Below are 12,219 nucleotides of genomic sequence, written 5' to 3'. Positions count from 1 at the left end.
ATAAAGGACAGAGATGTAAAGAGGAACAGACAAGAAGATAAGGAGATTGGGACGCAGACAAGGAGCAAGGAGCCAGACTACATTAAAGGTAGTCAATAAAAAGAAGACGATGTACTGGAGGCAGGCTGAGGAAGGAGGCTGCCCAGTTCTCGCTTCCATCTGCGGTGTTAAGTAAGAGCTCAGGGAGTGAGAGAAGGCAACAGAGAGCATGTGTGCAAGGGAGAGTAAGCCGGGGCATCTGGTTTTGTTAAGGCCTCAGTACATTCCTTCCCTCTGTTCGACTCCGGCTGGCAGCTTTTAAAGGGACACGTTCGCTCTCATATCCTGCTCTGGGCATCGCCATCTCTCTTAAAGTTCGATTTATGACCACGGGGGGGTCACAGAAAAGATGTCTGCACGTCTGTTTACATGTGTGCTCTTCTGCATGACACTCGGCGTTGCAACAGGAGAGAAATGTTGTTTGTCTTTTATGACACAGAAGAGAAAAGAAGAAGCATGTTGGTAACAGAACATTTCAGTTGTTTAATTCTTATTTTATTAATGTATTATTAGTTGGGGGGTTTTCTCACTATCCATAAAGCATATAAATATAGATTATAAAAAAGATCATTACAACTAACCACTGTCACCATTACCAATTGGGACTTTCCTAAAATTGTATTAGTATTGAAAATATCAACATAGAAATAGTGAAGTGAAAAGTGAAAGCACTTTGTCAATGTTTTTTTTTAATATAGATTTATTAGCTTCAACTGTGATGCTGATCTACTGGACTGGAGTTTCTAAACTTCTTATATTTCACTGGAAATATAATTCGAAATATCTAAAAAAAATCCTTTTCAAATGTTTGTTTTCCTTTTAAATTTTAATGAGGAATCTTATTTCAAGTTTGAAACAAGAAATGAAAGACTTGAATGTGACTGCTGATGCTCAACTAAAAATGTTTTTCTGGGATGATGCAAACCAGGTGAAACTGTGCAGCGATATTATAATAATATGTCATTAAAACAAACACTTAACTGCACAGCTATCATGGAAAGTAACCCCAAAAGACAGGAAAGTCTGCACACTCATGATGCAATGCTTTTGTTACATGATACAGCAGGTGTCATGGTGTGTATCTCAACACATGAACATGCCGCATAAGTAACAGGGTTTCCGTGCAGTGATGGACCGTGCTTATTATTTTACATGATGGTCAGAGGCTGGATGCCATTCGGTCATTATCTTCATGTCAGTCCAGGTGATGTACTCTGTCTCAGTCTTCAGTGCAGGAAAGGGCCGACCACAACAGTTCTTCAGCTGGCAGCTTTAGCTGGTACATGAGGACATAAAGCTTGCCAGTGAAGAACTGCTGTAGGTCAGCCAATGAGCACCCTTTACCCATCATGCCCTTATACATACCATAAGCCGAAGAAAAATATGGAAATAAGCCGCTGAAGTCAACCATTTTCTTCTGAAATTGACATTTTGAAGTTCTGCTTTCAGTTTTAACTGCCATCTGGGACAGTAACTGAAGCTAGCAAGATAAGACACCTGAAGCAAACCCTAAGCAAACACAGTCCTTATATCGTCCATAATGAATCAGCAGTTCTCTGAATCACTGCTGAGACACAAATTAGCAAGTTAAATAAGTTGTTGAGGCCATAACTTCTTCTGACAAAACAACTGATCTGAGAGAAAATTTGGGACCTTTTAATGGAATTCTATGCAGTTGGAGCTTTTTTGGAGCCAGCATTTAGCAACCATTACTTGTGCTTCATTTTAAGGCGCTTCCACATTGGCTTCAGCTTTTGGCACGGTGGTTGCCACTTGGCACACACACACGCACACGCGCACACACACACACACTCACACACTCACACACACACACACACACACACACACACACTCACACTCACACACTCCTTCTTTCTGGTCTGGCTTTAAAGGAAACTTGTTGTGGGAGAGAGGTGAGGAGGTAGAGAGAAAGATAGCACAGAAGAAAACTTTATAACATTCTTTTGTCCTTATTTGTGAACACTGTGGTTTACAGCGTGTTTAAATGTGAGCGCGCGCATAAACAAACAAGCTGTGCGTGCGTATGGGCACGGTGCAAGCCTGCATCAGACATGCCAGCCTTCTGTTTGAGCATTCTCTCTGCTTTAGCTATAATTGAATACAGAAGTCTTTGCTAGCAAGATAGCTTGGCCTCTGGTTACAGCCTGGAACTCCTGATAGAAAACAGCTCTTGTCCTGTGGGGCTATTCAGTTTACAGCAGCCATACAGGGCTGAATGAAGGAATTTTCCTTGCAGTTTAGATACTTCCACTCTCTTGGGTGTGTGACTGCTCCACCAACACATCAAGTATTTTGTTACTTCACCTTGAGAAAATCCCACAAATCTGCATCCCAATGTCACTTCCTGAACGTTTGGTAGAAGGATGAAGCCCTTCACAATAACTACACAGGGCCAGTTTGGTCCATCACCTCACTTACTATGAAGTGGTTTTGAAAGTTTAACTATGGCCCAATCAAGTGTCAGAAATCAGAAGTGACAAGAAAACCGTTCATGTGATGTACCACTTTAACATTTGCTCTCAGCTGGCCACTGTGCAATACTTACAAGTAGCCCAGGATTTGTCTTGCCTGGCATCTGTTCAGCTGGACCAAATTCAACTATTGCAGTCAGTCAGTCTGAAAAGCCTTTCCCTAGCAGCATATTCTTTCACAGTTCAAGGACAGGACTTTGGGCAAACTAGCTCTCAGCAGCCTGGCGAACCCAGCAACCCCTGGAAACTCAACGAACCCCAAGCTGCTCTGAGCAACAGAGAAAAGCTGTGGACTGCATGCACGCACACACACACACACACACAGCATACACACAATGTGACCGAATGGTCCTCTTCCACTGAGACAAGAATTCTGAATGGGCTTGTGGGCCTCGATCTTGTACTGAATCCAGTGGGATCCATTGTGGGTGTGTATTGTTGAAGAGGAGATCCAGGTCAAAGACTTCACCTTTGTGAATACCTTTGTAAAGAGGCAACTGATAGCTCTGTTGGCTTTTGTTGCTAGATGGGAGATAAGTTTCTTCCCATGTTTGACAGACTGCAGTTAAACTAGGAAGAATTGTTTTACTGGAAGATGGAGCGAGAGAGGTGAACAGATAAAATAATAAGACCTGCAAAGGTCACAAACAAGAAAGTTCAGCTGAAAACATAATGTGCAATGAAATAATATTCACAACCAAAGGGCTTGCTAATTCAAGCTAGCAGAAATCTCTGGTGACTATCAGTGAAGTTGTAGCATTAGTTCAAAATTTGACACTCTAGAGGGAAAGATGAAGAGGATCTGTTGACAAGTGATAAATAACCCAAACACACAGTCGGAGGGAACAAAGGACATTGTCAACATGTTTTGACCTTACCAGATTATCAACTTTCCCTTCTTTGTTTCTAATGTGTTAACTGTACTAGAATTATTTTAGCCTGATGTAATCTGCAGTCATATTCACACACCCCTGCTGTAGCTTCCTCTGGAACTTCAGCAGAAAATGCGTATGGCTTAAAATGAGAGTCAGAAAAACCTGTTTTCTATACTGTCTGAACATGTAAGGCTGAAGGGGAAATTGAAAGAGAGACAAGAATGTGCACCAAAAGGTGCAAGACAGAAAATGACAAGGTTATACAAAATGAATTTACATCCTCATCGAACACCAATTACATCTGCTGGCTGATTTTTCTCCTTGAGTGAATTAAAAAGGCCGTTGCTCCAGCTTTGTCATTCTTAATGTAATTTTCAACCCCTGTTATTCCTTTGCTATGTTCTTTGCTCACAATATGTTAAGCATGCACAGTACACGCACACAGAGGCCATCCCAGAGCTGAGAACACAGTGTACCAGAGGAGTGATTTATTACACAGAGCTGACGATTCCCAGGACAATTACAGCCAGCCTAAGCAACAGGCTGAAAATGGCTCCTTGGAGTGTGTACGCACAAACACAGAAATGCACAAGATGCACACAGTGCATGTGCGTATTAGTGATTCAAGCACAGATCCAAGCTGTGTGCAAGTGATAACCTAAGCTGTGGAGAACACGGCCTACTGTCCCCAAATTGAGTCATTATTCTTTGGTTAACATGCACAGAGACGCAGAGAAATGTCCCATAAGTAAATGTTTGTATTTCAGGTGTGAGTTTTTCCTGAGGCAGCACAGTGACTGCTTAGGAGACAGATGGACTGAATATCTGTTAAGCAAAAGCAAAGCTCTGAAACACAACATAAAACTAGGCCAAAAGGTGTGTCAAGTGGTGATGGGGACGAGGTGGTGGTTAACTTGCTTTGTTGGTTAAGATGAGGGCTAACATTTCACTGAAGTGAGATGTGAAAGTAGGACTTTCATTTTAGTGTTTTAGAATGCAAATGACCTGACAACATTTTGCCTAGCAAAAGTATCAACATATTCACATAGGAAAAGTGATTTGACTTCATACACAGAGCACTACCTCTGAGGGATGGGAAACACACTTACATGTTTCCAATGAAACCTAAGTTGTCTGGGGGCAGATATGGGTTTGGTTTGATCTGTAATGGCCTTTCTCATTTGACTGAGATGTAATTGCTTAAGTATTATTAAAACACACACACACACACACACACACACACACACACAGGCTGGAGAATAGATTAAATCGATGAGTGCTTGCCAGTAACAACAGATCTCAGAGGGCCGTGCAGGGAATGACTTGGCCAAAACAAAAGAATGGGAAGCCTCATGAATCATTCCAAGAATGCCAATGCACATCCAAAATTGATTGTGAAAAATGCATCCAGTCTGTATTGTGATATTTGTACAGTTTCATTGTCATGGGAATAAATGGAAATAGAACATAAACGTTTCTCCTGCAGCATGAGACAGCAAAATGCTAACAAGGATACCAGAAACCACCACACAAAGTTTAAAGCCAGACTGTATGCTGTATGTAAATGTAGGGCTAATACCACTGCTGAGTATACCCTCGGTGTTTTCCACATGGGCAAGATAATCTCAAATACAGTATGTGCTTGCTCTGTTTTGAGGCGGAGAGCAGCTTTAAAACACATTCTGACAACAACAATATCCAATTACAGGCAGCGTCACCAAGTCCTTGTCTTTTTTGGTATCTCAGTAATCTGAAATATTTTCCCTTGAAAGACACGTTTGGCAAAATGGCTAATGTTGGCTTTATCGCAGTAACCTTGCAGCATACCAAAGACTAACAGTTCAGTAACAGCGTAACAAATTGCCAGTTTGTCCAATATCAAACTTCTCTCCATTATAACACAAAAAAATTTAAATAAATCAAATTAATTCATCAGGCATTAGGTCCCATCCCAGCCATAATATCCATGCGGGCCCAAAGTACAACAAAAAGTCCAAAAAACACTTTGCTCATTCTTTGGAAAGTTAGCATTTACTGCTTAGCAAACATTATAAATGTCAGTGTAGGCTACAAAAATAATCCAAAACATGTGTTCTCAGACTTTGCCTATAATCTTTAATACGAACTAGAAGGGCACCAGGGGAGCACGTACCTCCTCTAAGGCCAGTGGTCCACTCCACTATGACAGGGGTTCTTCACATCAAGGACCCGTAAACTGACAGAATTGATTTCTGATAAGAATTTGGGCTTCATATGTTTTACTATGGAAAGTGAATGAAACCCATCATCAGAAAGCGTCAGCATCACCACCCAGTCAACACGTACGACCCACTTAGAAGTGCATCTCTCTCGTCTGTTCTGTCTGTGTCATGGATGTATAAAGAGCTGCAGGTCTGTTGACCGACGCGTGCTTTGACTGAATTAACACTACATCCGCCGATATGGTGCCTTCCTGCAGGGTTTTGCGGAGGTGTGGGCTTATTTATTTGTGCTTAAAATATACCCACTGTGAAAACAATCAGAAAATAACTTTTTATTTCTCTGATTCGCTGCTTTGTTGTCACTAACAACGCTCCCTCTCTTCATTCACTGCCTGGCTCACTCGACCATTGCTGGTCTCTCGTGAGGGAAGAAGGGGCCAATCGTCAGCCGAGGCCTACATATACTCACTCTGCAAAACTGAAAGCTAATTTGTGTATGTGCCTCATGATCTGAATCCTTTGTAAAATTTAATGGGTTCTTTCTTGGCCCATGCTACACTCGAGTTTCATGAAATGTGGCCAGTAGTTTTATCCTGCATAATCCTGCTGACAAACATACACAAAGACAAACCAACAAACCACACTGAAAACAGGACCTCCTTGGTGGAGGTAATAATGACTGCACCAGGAGTACAAGAGAAGATTCTGTAAATTAATCTCTGAGGAAAATGAACATTTTTGAATCAAGCCACCTCTAGCTCAGCCTACAAAAATGCTTCCTTTGCGTCTGCATTCTTCTAAGATTTGTCACATATGCAGCACAAAGACAAGGCCATCACTGTGTCAGAGTGTCTGTGTGTGTTGGTTCTGATAAAAAGCTCACTTAAAGTCAAATATCAATCTGATTTAATGTGGAAAAAAAGGTAACAATTAAAATTTCATACTTTTATAATCCCCAGTGTGCACGGCAGTATGTGCATTATCACAGATTTCAGCTGGTCTGCACCAGATCATACAGTATGTGCACACCCAACCCCCATAATCCTTTACCCAAGGCCATGACAAATTGCTTTCAAGTCAAGAGTGGATCAATACATTTGCCAGCACTTTCCTCCTACAGCTTTCAATGGGATTAGCAAGAAAAAAGGGAATGAATTTCAACAGACATATACATACACACACACACATACACACACACAAGCTCACATTGCTGATGAGTAAAGCCGATGACTGGAGATGCATGCTAACACTAGCACTCTGTCAGAGTACGTTCACCGTTTGTACTGCTTGCTTCTCAAAATGATCAAGATGGGAAGTGACTGGAACCGATCATTACGAGTGTGTGTGAGAGCAGAATGATGTGTATGCGAGCAAATGTATGCATCCATGGGAGAGGAAAAAAAAATCCACGCCCTATTTTATAGAAGCAGCATGTTCTCTCACAACAGGCACACACTCACGCCATGTGAATTATGAAACGCCATTTGACGCTGCTGAATCAGTGAGCGTGCATGTGTGAAAATGCATGAACCCAATGCATCTATATTGTATAATCTCTATTTGTGCCCATGGCTGCTGTTTGTCTGGATCTGAAAACAGGAACCTGAATGAGGAATTCTTTAAACGTGGACTGAAGCCCCATAAAAGGCTAATGTGTTCCTCATAAGAGGTTTTGTCTACTACAGCTGTTCCTCTTGTAGGAAACATCCAGTAATGTCCCAAAGTGCAGTAATAAGAGGTTTTCTTTTAATTTGGAGGTTGAAGCTGGAGGCTTCGGGGTGAAGGAGAAGGATGCAGAGAAAGACAGCAGTGAGGGTGGGGCCAATGAAACATGGCATAAACAAGTGACTCAGACAGACTTGCTTCTAAAATACGCAGAACACTGAACAACCTGAGAGCAATTATGCCAGTCATTGTCCACACACATGTGAATTTTTGCAGCCTCCTTTGATCCAGCGAGCACAGCTTGTTAAAATACTGATTTCCTTCAAGTGCATGATGGTATTTGCTTAAGGAAGAGGTGATGTCAACTGGCAGGAAGTCAGCAGGTGGGAAAGAGGAAGGGAAAATGGCCCTTCCAGTGAAGTCCTGCAGAGCGTCTAACAGGATTTCATACTGCGTATCGGGAGTCAGGAATGCATGGGAACAGTATGGAGTATGTGCGTACGTGTCAGTGTAGGAAGAGAGAGAGGCAGGGTGGTATCTGCCTCCGTGATGTCATGAAGTGAGAAGCAGACAGCCTGGTGCTGGTGTTCCCACCATCCACAGATGAGACAGTGACGCAGCATGACTCTGATGCAAACTACCTTTGAAGGACACACACACACACACACAAACATATCAAATCATCAACTGGAAAATATAACTGAACAGGAGGGAGAGAAAAGCCTCCTGAGACAGTGAGATACAGAGGGGTGGAAGTAGGGGTGTTAACATGTGGGTAAAGGGGCTCAACATAAAGAAAATATTTGTGTGCTTCCTCTGGCTGTCATCTCCCTTCCTACCACTGGGAAGAAGTGTGTCAAAGAGTGTATTGTTTCTCTCTCTGTATCTGTTTGTGTCCATTCCTTGCTCTGGCCAAATCCCCCTGTGTTCCCCACAAATTCATCCCTGCTCTCCTTTTTCTTTCTGTACATATTATTGCTTGTCACCCCCTGCCCCCCTCTAACCAACAGTTTAGTTAGGGTGCTGAAAGACAGGAAATGCCTGTAGGGCAAATGAATAAGATGTGGCAGCTGCCCATGTGAATCCAGAGGATCATCTCAGTCTCATCCCTTCACCCCACATCCTCTCTCCAGCAAACGATGAACGTGACACACACACACACACACACACACACACACACACAAAACATGCTATAGACCATCTTCATACTGACCAATGTCATCTTCTTCACTACAGATCTACAATTTAAAACATAAACCACTGATAATAAAGTGTGATTAAGGTTTTGCACCAGAGAATTTATCCTGCCGACCATACTAAGTTGATGTGACCTTTGACCTCTGCCTTTCTCATGTGTGGAGACAAACATTTACCTCACACAGTCCAAACCCAACCGTCTTCAGCCTGTCGTCTCCAGCTGCAGATCGGCAACCATAAATGCTTACCGTGCTGATATGGGAGTGTCCTAACACAATGTAGAGATCACAGTTTGGTTTATTGGTTCATGGCTTTATGAGTTACATTTCCAATTACATTGAAAAGGATTAAGAAGCTCGCGCCTGTTATGCCGACAGAGGATGAAATGACAAGCAGATGACATTTTTGTTGGTCAATGAAAAACTGTGGCAAGTGGAGGTCAACTGCCATCACACTCCACTGCACAGTGTGCGTGTGTGTGCGCGTGTGTGTGTAGGGGGCACGGTCGGGGTATGTCAGAATAAAAAAAAAAAATGTTTGTCTAAGTGTGTGTATCTGTGAGTGAGTGTGTTTCCTGCCGTTCTGGCCCCAGCTGTACCCAGATGGCCTGAGAGCACAGAGTGCTAAGCTAACAGAGGCGAGACGGAGACATTCACCCTGACTTAGTGAACTGGAAGAACACTGCGGTCTGACGCACAGAATGACACACGTTCACGTTTCATCCATACAAGTTTCACCCTATTACGTATCTTCTATCGTACAGGTGTTTACTGAATACATTGGATACAGTTTGACATTCAAACAACCTTATTTACGGAATAAAGCCTCTGCTAACTGAATACGTTATGACATGACTAGACTGAGGTAATCATTAAGTAAAACCCACCAGACTGAGCCTAAATGGTCTTTATCTTTAATATAATTGAAGGACCAAGCGTCAAGTCATGAAGAGTAACAATACATCCAAAGATGTTAAAATTAAAGGTTAACTCATAGAATTAAATCAAACTGTGTCCCTTTGTTTCTTTCTCCAGTCACACTAGAGGCATCACATGCTGTAATTGCTGAGGTAAGATGGGATTATTGAGTGGGACAAAAGGTTCTGATGTTGATTGATCAATCTGTCAATATTTTTTTTTCAGCTCTATAAACACTTTTAAGAAATATCTCTCACAAGATCTAAAAAGCTCAAGGTGACATACTGAACTACAAAGATATTCAATTAAAACACAGAAAGGGAGAAAATCCTTTTGTTTAAGATAGCTGAACCAGCAAATATTTTATACTTTTTTGCTCAGTTTAAATACTAACTGGGCAAAACAAAAGACTAAAACAAAAACTGATTCTCAGAATTGTTGCGTATTAATTTTCTGTCAACTGACCGGAGCTCATTCTTGAGTGTACTGCATAAGGAAAAGACGTCATAGCAAGTGTGAGTGTATTTAGCACGCTGATAACAGCAGGGCAGTGCAGACTAAAGATGCAGTCTTATAGTCTGTAAAAAAAATCTTTCTGTCAGCATGTCGTGACTTAGACGATTTGATCAAGTAAACCAGGGTTTTTGGAGTACACATCTACTGTCACCTACTTTATCTCCTTTTAGCCTGTCCGTTGCCACTTGCTATCCTTTTTCTAAGCCTTTTCACCCTCCCACCTTTCCTACACCCACCTCTTATGCACTTCGTTAAACTCTCTTCTTCTATCTTCTGAGCTTTCATTTTTCTCCAGTCCATTTCCTCTCTGTGATCTATTCTGTCCTTTAATATCATCTTCTTTGCTCCACATTCATTTTATCCGTCCCTCTCTCTCCTCCGCTCTCCCCGAGTCTTTAGGTTGGTCAGTTCAGCAAGGCTGAGTTACATTCCTGGGATGCCTGCTACATATGGTCCACATTCCAGCCTGTCTGCCGAGAGGCCCACCGCTCCTCACCGCTGGCCCCGCAGAGACCAGCCCAAAGCTGAGCGTGATACAGCAATGCTTCAGCCTAAAATAATTTTAATGCAGCTCAGCGTGTGCCTGCAGCCTCACAAATCAGAAATCAGCACTAAAAGCTGCAACAATGAGGTTTCATTAAGCTCTCGTTCCTTGCATACAGGCTGCTGCAGTTTCCCTGTATATCTGTTCTCTCAGGCTACAAGCTCTGGCTCTATCTTTGCATATGTGTGCAAATTTTATAAAAAAGTGGACCTTATTCTTTGACTAGATCACCTTCAGATGCACATTGGGGGGTGAATACCCCAGGGAATCATCTCATGACTTGAATATTTTCTGTCCAGTCTGGCAGCTCCATGTGGAAAACTTATATGAGACCAAGCAACAGACAGGTTAACTGATTATCCCTGTATTTAGCAGATAAAAGCATTCATTGTTAGTTTCACATATTCGCTCTTAGAGTGAAGTTTTCCAGCGGGCAGGCACACAGTGCAACATGTGTTGTACATATGAGCATGGAGCTGGTCTGGTAAACCACATAAAGTTCTGCTGTGGAGAAGTGGCAGTTTCTCTCCATATGAGGCAGATACAATTTAGTCTAGGACACAGTTGGAATACGGTTAGCGCTACATCACCAAGTACTACATCTCATACTTCGCTATGCTGCATACTCCCAGACATCCATGTCCTGCGCGTGTGCACGCATGCAGGCACAGACAGAGTCCATCTGTCTCTCCATCAGATGATACCATACACACACCTACGGAGAGCATGACAACACCTGCCAAGGAGCTTTGGACCTTCCAACCCACTAAAAATTTCTATACTTGTTAATCTCTTATGAACAGCATAGAAGCAGCATTTAAATATCCAATTAACAATGTGGCATTCATCCTAAACCGTGCAAAAATTTGGCACACGCTAATGAAGGCTCTCTGAGACTGCGTGGGTGTGGCCATAAAATGTGCAACGTCACTGCAGCTACTGCATTTCCACCGCAGATCCTCCCCTGTTTGACTGGCCATCAATAACAGTCAATGTTCTGTCCTGCTCGGATACACCAAGTCACTTGACGGGCTGGTCATTCATAAGCTTGAGTTAGCAGATGGAGATGGAGATGTGAGTCATCAAATGACACATCTTTATATTCTATGGTTCTGATCAATGTCAGGAACTCTGAAGCACAAAAGTGGTTCCAGATCCTTCTGTGGTTATTTTGGAAAGTTAAGTAAAAGGTCTATTAGTCAGGCTAAACCATTCCCAATGTGCTGACCCACAAATAGACACACACTTGCATAAACTCAAGCAAATACTCAGACACACACACACACAAGGAAAAATGCATTCGTATGCATTCAAAACACCAACTTTCAGGATGACTTGACATTTGACTCTAGATTAAAGAGCACAGGGACACAAATTTGCGGTCACAAACATGAGATTCCAATTTCTCTCGGCCCTCTTACGTGCCCTTTATGTGTGTGTGTGCCTGTGTCTGGGGAGTGGCACAATGGACGCCACCGCTGGACGACTGACTTAATCACATCCAGCCATGCAGAGATAACGACTGTGCCAGCTAACCACTAACACACACAGACGTACGTGGGTCAATCCAATGTGGCTAAACAATCAGAGCCCAGACAAAGCAAACACTCAAAGAAGAAAGAAGAGAGAGAAAGAGGGCGAAAAAGAGCCTATAAGGGAGCAACTGCTTAGCGCAACAGAGCAGTATGCTACACTGCATGGTGTGTAAGAGCAGAATGTCTGTGGTGAATAAGGATATCATCTCGACAGCATTTCGACTGAGGATTTATAAAG

The sequence above is a fragment of the Scatophagus argus genome, chromosome 5 (assembly GCF_020382885.2).
Source record: "Scatophagus argus isolate fScaArg1 chromosome 5, fScaArg1.pri, whole genome shotgun sequence".
NCBI classification, from domain to species: domain Eukaryota; kingdom Metazoa; phylum Chordata; class Actinopteri; family Scatophagidae; genus Scatophagus; species Scatophagus argus.
The sequence above is the reverse complement of the archived record's forward strand: the minus strand, read 5'-3'. Positions refer to the sequence as shown.